Source organism: Euprymna scolopes, chromosome 18 (genome assembly GCF_053919585.1).
Source record: "Euprymna scolopes isolate OS-2025 chromosome 18, ASM5391958v1, whole genome shotgun sequence".
NCBI classification, from domain to species: Eukaryota; Metazoa; Mollusca; class Cephalopoda; order Sepiida; family Sepiolidae; genus Euprymna; species Euprymna scolopes.
In genome coordinates, this window is record NC_136499.1 from 100,271,109 (window position 1) to 100,278,935 (window position 7,827).

Sequence of the window (7,827 nt, forward strand, 5' to 3'; positions counted from 1 at the left end):
GGTATAAAGGAAAAATAATAATGACATTAAGACAGCCGAAATATCTCAGATGGGAGAGCGTTAGACTGAAGATCTAAAGGTCCCTGGTTCAATCCCGGGTTTCGGCATCCGGCGGTTGTCAGTTTTTAACATATTTATTGCCTTAACATGGCGTTGCAGTGCCCATTTAAATATATTTGTACTGAAATAGTTAGAGTGTAGGAGAGGTAATCAAAGAGAGGTATTGTTAAGAGGTAAGTAGAGGGGAAGGCGATAAAAGAGAATAAAATAGATTGGGTTTTTTAAGTGAGAAAATGAAAGAAAATCGCAACTTTAAACTGCGATGACAAAACCCAGTATAAAGGAAAAATAATAATGGCATTACGACAGCCGAAATAGCTCAGTTGGGAGAGCGTTAGACTGAAGATCTAAGGTTTTCTGGTTTTATCGCGGGTTTCGGCATTTGACATGTGAAGAAAAACGATTTCCACTGTTTATAAATCACCTTTTTATCTGCTAAGTATTATTTTAAGTGAAGGTTTGTAAGGTTCTGTTGGTCTTTAGGTTAGTAGACATCTTCAAAAGATATAGCAATGTGTATGTATCGACTGCAAACTGAAAAGAACAGTCTACTGTGCTATAATCTTGACCCTGACAAAGATCTTAAGGTAAGTTCAGTAGTATTCTACGGACAGTATTAAATATAATCTTTGCATGAGGTAGTGAAGTTGTATGGCAACAATCTACCATATCTACTTTAGTCTGTTACTGCCAGAGAAATGTATTGTTATGTCCTTTGAGCTTAGGGCGTATTAGAACTCCAGCAAATTGCACGCCGCAAATGTGATATTGATTATCGTATACAAATTAACAAGTTGGTTCGAGCTTGTCTTACAAGTAAAGGAGAGAAAAATACATCTTGATGGCGAACGAACGACATAAACAAAGTCTAAGATGTATATGAGACTTTTAAAAGACTTTGCAAATATGACGAAAGTCATTGTTTTGGATGAACCATTTTATTTGTACTTTTGTAAATGCAAACCTGTTGCTTTCCTTTTTTTATTATTATTATTATTATTGCCGGACAGCGTATGGGTCTGAAAACTTTGCACTCTAACGACACCATTAAAAAGTAGCGACCACGTTACAAAAGTACGGATCGCAGGAAGTGTAATAATTGCGTTGAATTAATTTTGTTGCAATAAAATAGGAAATGCTTGTTTAATTAGAATATTTTTAAATATACGCAAGTTAAAAAATGTTATTTCTCTCTACAAAAAGTTTCATATTTATATTTTTGGGTTTGTATTACTGTACACATAGAGTCGAAAAAGTTGTCAACAAAAATATATAACAAATAAATGTTATCAAGGGCAATATAAGTTACTTTTCTACCTGACTGGATATGTTTTTAGTGTTTTTATTTAATGTAACGTATATTCTGTAATGTGCACCCAGGAGACAAGCGCCCGCGTGTTTGTGTGTTGTGTGGGTGCGTAAGAGAGACGGACGAAAAGGAAAGACTTACCTCGGGGCCGGCTCGGCGTCGCCGACCGAAAATAGAGAAAGGAAGATCAAGATGCCGGCCGCCGTCTTTTGTAACGGATGATATCTCGCAAAGTCACATGAATTCTCGCAATATGCAAATTTAGCCGGCCTGCAACGGCCATAAAAGCGGGTGATTGAAAGACGTTGGGAGAGCTGTTGCTTCTCGTGCCGTGTGGGTGTGAGCATATCTTACCGTTGTTGGGACCGTTCTGAGTAACCGATTTTTGGGTCCGTTCTGAGTAACCGTTCGCATCCATCTAGGTACCTTGCTAGTTGGATTCCGTGCAGAACCGGTGTTTACTGGTTATTGAATTGCTTTACGTTGCTGCAACATTACACATCTACAGAGGGCGCAGTACTTTTAAAGGATTTTCCTTATACATCTACAGAGGGCGCAGTAATTTTAAAGGACTTTCCTTACACATTTTCTACAAGCTATTTCGGCTATTTGCCCTCTAGGACTATGACCGAGTCGAAATTCGACTTAAAGCTCATACCCGAGTTTGACGGGTCCACATCCATTGTCGACTGGGTTGAAAGGGTCGAGCTGACGGGCAACCTTTGTGAGGTAAAAAGGGTACACACTGTGATTCCCCTGAGATTGGCTGGGGGTGCCTTGAGTGTGTATCAGCAACTCAGTGCTGCCGAAAAGGGAGATGTCACCGCAATTAAAGCTGCGCTGTACAAGGCATTCGCCATGGATCCTTGTACAGCCTATGAAAAATTTGCTTCCCGAAAACTTCTACCGGAGGAAAGTGTGGACGTTTTCTTCGCAGAGTTAAAGAAACTCACAGTCCTATTCGGTGGAGGGGTGTCGGAGCAGACGCTCGCGTACGTGTTTGTGGCGGGCCTTCCCACTCGGGTGAAGCAGCTATTGAGAGCCTCAACCAGCATTTCAACAACGCCCATGGAACACTTGATGGAACGTGCTCAAGCCATCATCAAAGATGAGGAGGACCTGGGGGAACCAGTTGTGATGGCGACACAGACAGGCCAGATTGGCGCTCGGGAGATTCCGAATCAGAACCCTGCAAGCAATGGAAAATGTTTTCGCTGCGGCCGACGCAGACATTTTACAAGGAATTGCACCAACAGGGGGCGTGTGTGCTGTTTTAATTGTGGCGGTTTGGGGCATCCAGCCCAAAACTGTGCGGGAAACGTATCAGGGGAGAGAACGTCAGCGCCGCCCTGCTCCCCGAGCAAAATTTGAACAAGGCGCAACCAGTGATGACCGTCTACGTAAACAGGATACCCTGCTCAGCACTTCTCGACTCAGGCTGTTTGCATATTATAGTGAGCGCCAGGCTGTGTCCAAGTTGGACTAAGAGAAAGATCAAAGTCACCACGATAGGAGGCGAAGCCCAGACATGCTGTGGAGCTGGAACTGTCGAGGTCTACACGGACATCGGTGCAGCCACTAAGATCAATGTGCTCGTGACCCAAGGAAATCTCCTGGGGTTTGACCTGTTGCTCGGATACGATGCCATCAAGGCGCTGGGGGGAGTCGCAATTCATCGGGATGGAAAAGTGCGATTCTTGGAGGCACTAGTGTGTGCAGCACTCCACATCGATCGGCCGGATTTTACAGTGGACTACGACTCTCGCAAGAGGGCCTGGATTGCATCTTGGAAGTGGACCGAGGGAAGGGCACCGACTAAACTCAAGAATGGGGTTGCAGAGTACCCTATACCCAGTGAGGCCCGAGCAGAATACGAAAGGGAACTAAAGGCGTGGATCCAAGATGGCTGGTTAATCCCCTACCCTGAGGACAAGCTTTGGCCTCCCAAGGGTCTAATACCCTTGATGGCAGTAGTCCAGCATAACAAGTCGAAAGTACGGCCGGTGCTGGACTATAGGGAGCTTAACAAGCATATTGAAGCCTACACTGCCGATGCTGACGTATGTGCCAGCAAGTTGAGGGAATGGCGTCAGAAAGGCACTAATGTCTCGATATTGGATTTGCGAAAAGCCTATTTACAGGTGCGAGTTGATGAGACGTTGTGGCCGTTCCAGACAGTTTGGTTCCAGTTTACATGCCTCGGTTTTGGCCTAAATGTGGCACCACAGATTATGAAGACTATTGTCAACACAGTATTGTCCCAAGAAAAGCCCATGAGGGACTCAACATCAGCTTATATTGATGACGTATACGTCAATGAAGATGTACAGTCTGCGTCGTGTGTCAAAGAAAAGTTGGCTCAGTTTGGTCTGGAATGCAAGAATCCCAAACGTTTGAGGGAACACGTGTATTGGGATTGGATGTTTATGAGGAAGATGGCATCCTACAATGGAGGCGTGGCAGCGAAATTCCAAGCATCCCCAACATCGTTACAAGGTGGACCGTTTTTTCTTGGTGTGGAAAACTTGTTGGTCACCTACCGGCCTGTGGCTGGCTCCGCGCAGCTGTTGGTGTAATTAAACGCAGAGCAAATTTAATAACCACAGGTTGGGATGACATATCCGATGATGTCCTACTAACTCTGATGATTAAAGAGACACTGGAGAGAGTGAACAAGAAGGACCCTGCCTGTGGGCGGTGGTGTGTTAATGGAGACAACGTAGGTGTGTGGGTTGATGCCAGTTCTTTGGCGTTGAGAGTATCGTTGGAGCAAGGAGGAAACGTGTTTGAAGATGCATGTTGGCTGTGGCCCATAACAGATTCTCAGCATATCAACCTGGCAGAGCTGGACACCGTTGTAAAGGGGATAAATCTAGCCCTGCAGTGGCAGTCTAAGAAGTTGACCTTGTACACAGATTCTTTCTGTGTTTACCACTGGGTGTCTGACACACTTTCAGGACGGACACGAATCCGTACCAAGGCAGCAAGCGAAATGTTAATACGGAGAAGGCTAGATATGCTAAAAAAACTGGTATCTGAGTATGGGCTATCACTGAGCGTCACTCTGGTGCAATCACATTGTAATCGTGCTGACCAACTGACCCGAGTACCTCACAAATGGTATGAAGCCACGAAGATGGGAATGGAGATTACTGCTCGATCTTGTGCAGTTGCAATCGACCCATGTCAAATACAAAAAATTCATGCACAGAGCGGACATCCGGGTATCAAGAGGACCCTTTATTTTGTGAGGCGCGTATACCCAGCAGCGACCAAGATGGATATCAGACAGATCATCAGAAATTGTGAGGCTTGCCAGTCTATTGATCCGGCACCAGAGCGATGGCAGAAGGGTCGATTGGAAGTTGAGGGTGTGTGGCAGCGGCTGGCCATGGATATCACCCATTACAGTGGCAAGCCCTTTCTAACTCTCATTGATTGCGGGCTTACGAGATTTGCGGTGTGGCGGCAGATGACCAGACAGGATTCGGTAAATGTTGTTCGCCATCTATCATCCATTTTTTCTGAGCGAGGTGCGCCGGAAGAGCTCCTGACTGACAATGATGCAGCGTTTTGTAGCCAGCAAGTCCGGCAGTTGTTAGATGAGAGGGGCGTCCGACTACGGTTGCGATGTGCGCATGTGCCGTCAGGAAATGGCATTGCTGAAAGAAGCCATCGCAGCATCAAAAGAATTGCTGCCAGGAAGCGATGTACTATTACGGAAGCCACATATTGGTATAACATTACGCCAAAGGAAGGGACGTCTCCTTCAACTGCACCTGCGAATGCTATTTACACATACCGAGTCGTAGTGAAGGGAATCAACACATGTCACAGATATGAAGTGGGAGATCCAGTGTGGGTGCGGCCCCCAGGAAATCGGTGCACCGGCAAGTTTAAGCGAGGACAGATATCCGGAGTGATTAGCCAGCAGTCTGTGTTGGTCGATGGAACCCCACGACATGTGCGAGATCTTTGCCCAGCTACAGAGGCGCGTCACACAACTACAGAAGAAAGCAGTGAAGCGTCCAGTGATGAGCTGCTGATACACGGATTCAGTGAGCCCCCTCCAGAGACTGATAGTGATACTTCGTCTGATGAGGCGGAACCAGATCCAGAGCCCAAATCTGAACCAGTGAATGTACCTCTTCGCAGAAGCACACGTACTAAAAGGCCACCCCCCCAAATGCTCCCTATGTGATCATCAGATCAGGGGGGAGTGTAATGTGCATCCAGGAGACAAGCACCCGCGTGTTTGTGTGTTGTGTGGGTGCGTAAGAGAGACAGACGAAAAGGAAAGACTTACCTCGGGGCCGGCTCGGCGTCGCCGACCGAAAATAGAGAAAGAAAGATCAAGATGCCGGCCGCCGTCTTTTGTAAAGGATGATATCTCGCAAAGTCACATGAATTCTCGCAATATGCAAATTTAGCTGGCCTACAATGGCCATAAAAGCGGGTGATTGAAAGACGTTGGGAGAGCGATGATTGACTTGGTCGGGAATCGTGTTGCTGTTGCTTCTCGTGCCGTGTGGGTGTGAGCATATCTTACCGTTGTTGGGACCGTTCTGAGTAACCGATTGTTGGGTCCGTTCTGAGTAACCGTTCGCATCCATCTAGGTACCTTGCTAGTTGGATTCCGTGCAGAACCGGTGTTTACTGGTTATTGAATTGCTTTACGTTACTGCAACATCACACATCTACAGAGGGCGCAGTACTTTTAAAGGATTTTCCTTATACATCTACAGAGGGCGCAGTAATTTTAAAGGACTTTCCTTACACATTTTCTACATATTCAGCTCGAAAACATACAGTGTTTACCGATGTATTGGAAAATTTTAAATGGCGCCCGACTCTCTCTTTGACACGGTGAGTTTGAGAAAAGGAGTTAAAAATAAAAAATTATGCAAAATACTGTCAAAAACCCACCGAATATATGTCAGCCTATCTTACGGTAACATATATTGAGCGAGTTTCTATCAGGATTTTGTCTAGTTTTTTATTTATAACTCCTTTCCCAAACTTACCGTGTCAAAGAGAGAGTCGGGCGCCATTTTAAATTTTCCAATACATCGGTAAACATTGTATTTTTCGAGCTGAATAAACATGTTAACGGAATTTTGTGTTCGTCACCAAAGTCCGTTTTCCATGGTAACAAAAATGAAATTTAAAAAAGGTGGAAAAGCATTTAATGCAAATTTGTTGGATAAGGGAAACTAATAGAAATGAGCAAAAGAAATACAGGCCCGAATGTGTTTAAAATGATCCAAGTTTATTAAAACAAAAAGTTATCAATTGCCTTTATTTCCCAAGGCTGTGGTTAAAAAAAAAAACTTAAGAAACATTTAAAATAAATTTTTAAAAATAATACAAAAAAGACGATAATTCTTACTTGTAAGAAAGGCTGAAAGAAAATAACATATAAAAAATAGAAAACAGTTCTTTTTTTAAATTCAGTCCTTCTTATAACGAAATGTTCAGTCTTTCTTTGACAAAATGTCTTTTCTTTTTTCTTTTCCGAAAGTAATCACAAACAAAAAGTTTCTGTGACCTTAAATGGGAGAAAGAATTAAAATAATTTTTCCTTTGAGAAGGCTCAGATACCTTTAAATTCAAAGGAAAGAAATAGAAAACCATAAATTCGCTTTGGTAGGCTTTATGTGTACAAGTACGGCGTAAATTCTTGTATTATGGAAGATTTCTCTTCTGAAGGAAACTTCGGTTGAATAATCTTTCAAGTTCCTAGAACAAAGAGGGAATTTTCTTTCTAGAGCCGATATTCTGCTCGTCTCATCGGCGAAATCAATTTTTATTCTTTACAGAAAAGGAATCCTTAAAACACAGCCGGTTTCTTTCGATAATCCTTTATGAGACTAATAATTTTCCAGTTGTAAGACTCTTGTTTGCCTTTTAATAACTGGTACTAATTTTCCAGTCACAAGGCCTAGTTGTCTTTTAATGACTGGGAATAAAATGACGTTAAAAGTTTAGTACCTTCCAATGGAGTTCTAAACAAACGTCTTTCTCCAAAGGAGGAGAAAAAAAAATGTAAGAATTTAACGTCAAAAATCCTTTTGACGGAGCCGAAATTAGCCTCCTCTAGGTTCGAACTAATGAAAATGGTGAAAAGTTCTATCTTCTTCTCCCTCACTCTCCAGAGGGTAGGAGAGTATAGCAGACTATGATGATGATGATGATGATGATGATGATGGTGGTGGTGGTGGTGGTGGTGGTGGTGGAAATGACCTGCAAAGAGCCGGTCAAAAGAGTGCGTTCCTTTCCCTAAATGTCGAGGTGTGATTATGTGTGTATAAAAAATAAATAAAAATTATTTCTTTATTAAAATTTCAACAATGTTACATTAAATACAAACACTAGAAACATATCCAGTTAGGTAGGAAAGTAACTTAGTTTGCCTTTGATAACATGTATTTCTTATATATTTGTTTTATGACAACTTT

At 43.2% G+C, this 7,827-nt stretch overlaps 1 non-coding gene across 1 annotated transcript; it reads left to right on the forward strand.

Moving 5' to 3' along the window:
- The first annotated feature begins 34 nt into the window (after window positions 1-34).
- Window positions 35-107, forward strand: Trnaf-gaa (transfer RNA phenylalanine (anticodon GAA)). Its single transcript has one exon. It is a non-coding gene; the product is annotated as a tRNA-Phe (tRNA).
- Window positions 108-7,827: the final 7,720 nt, after the last annotated feature.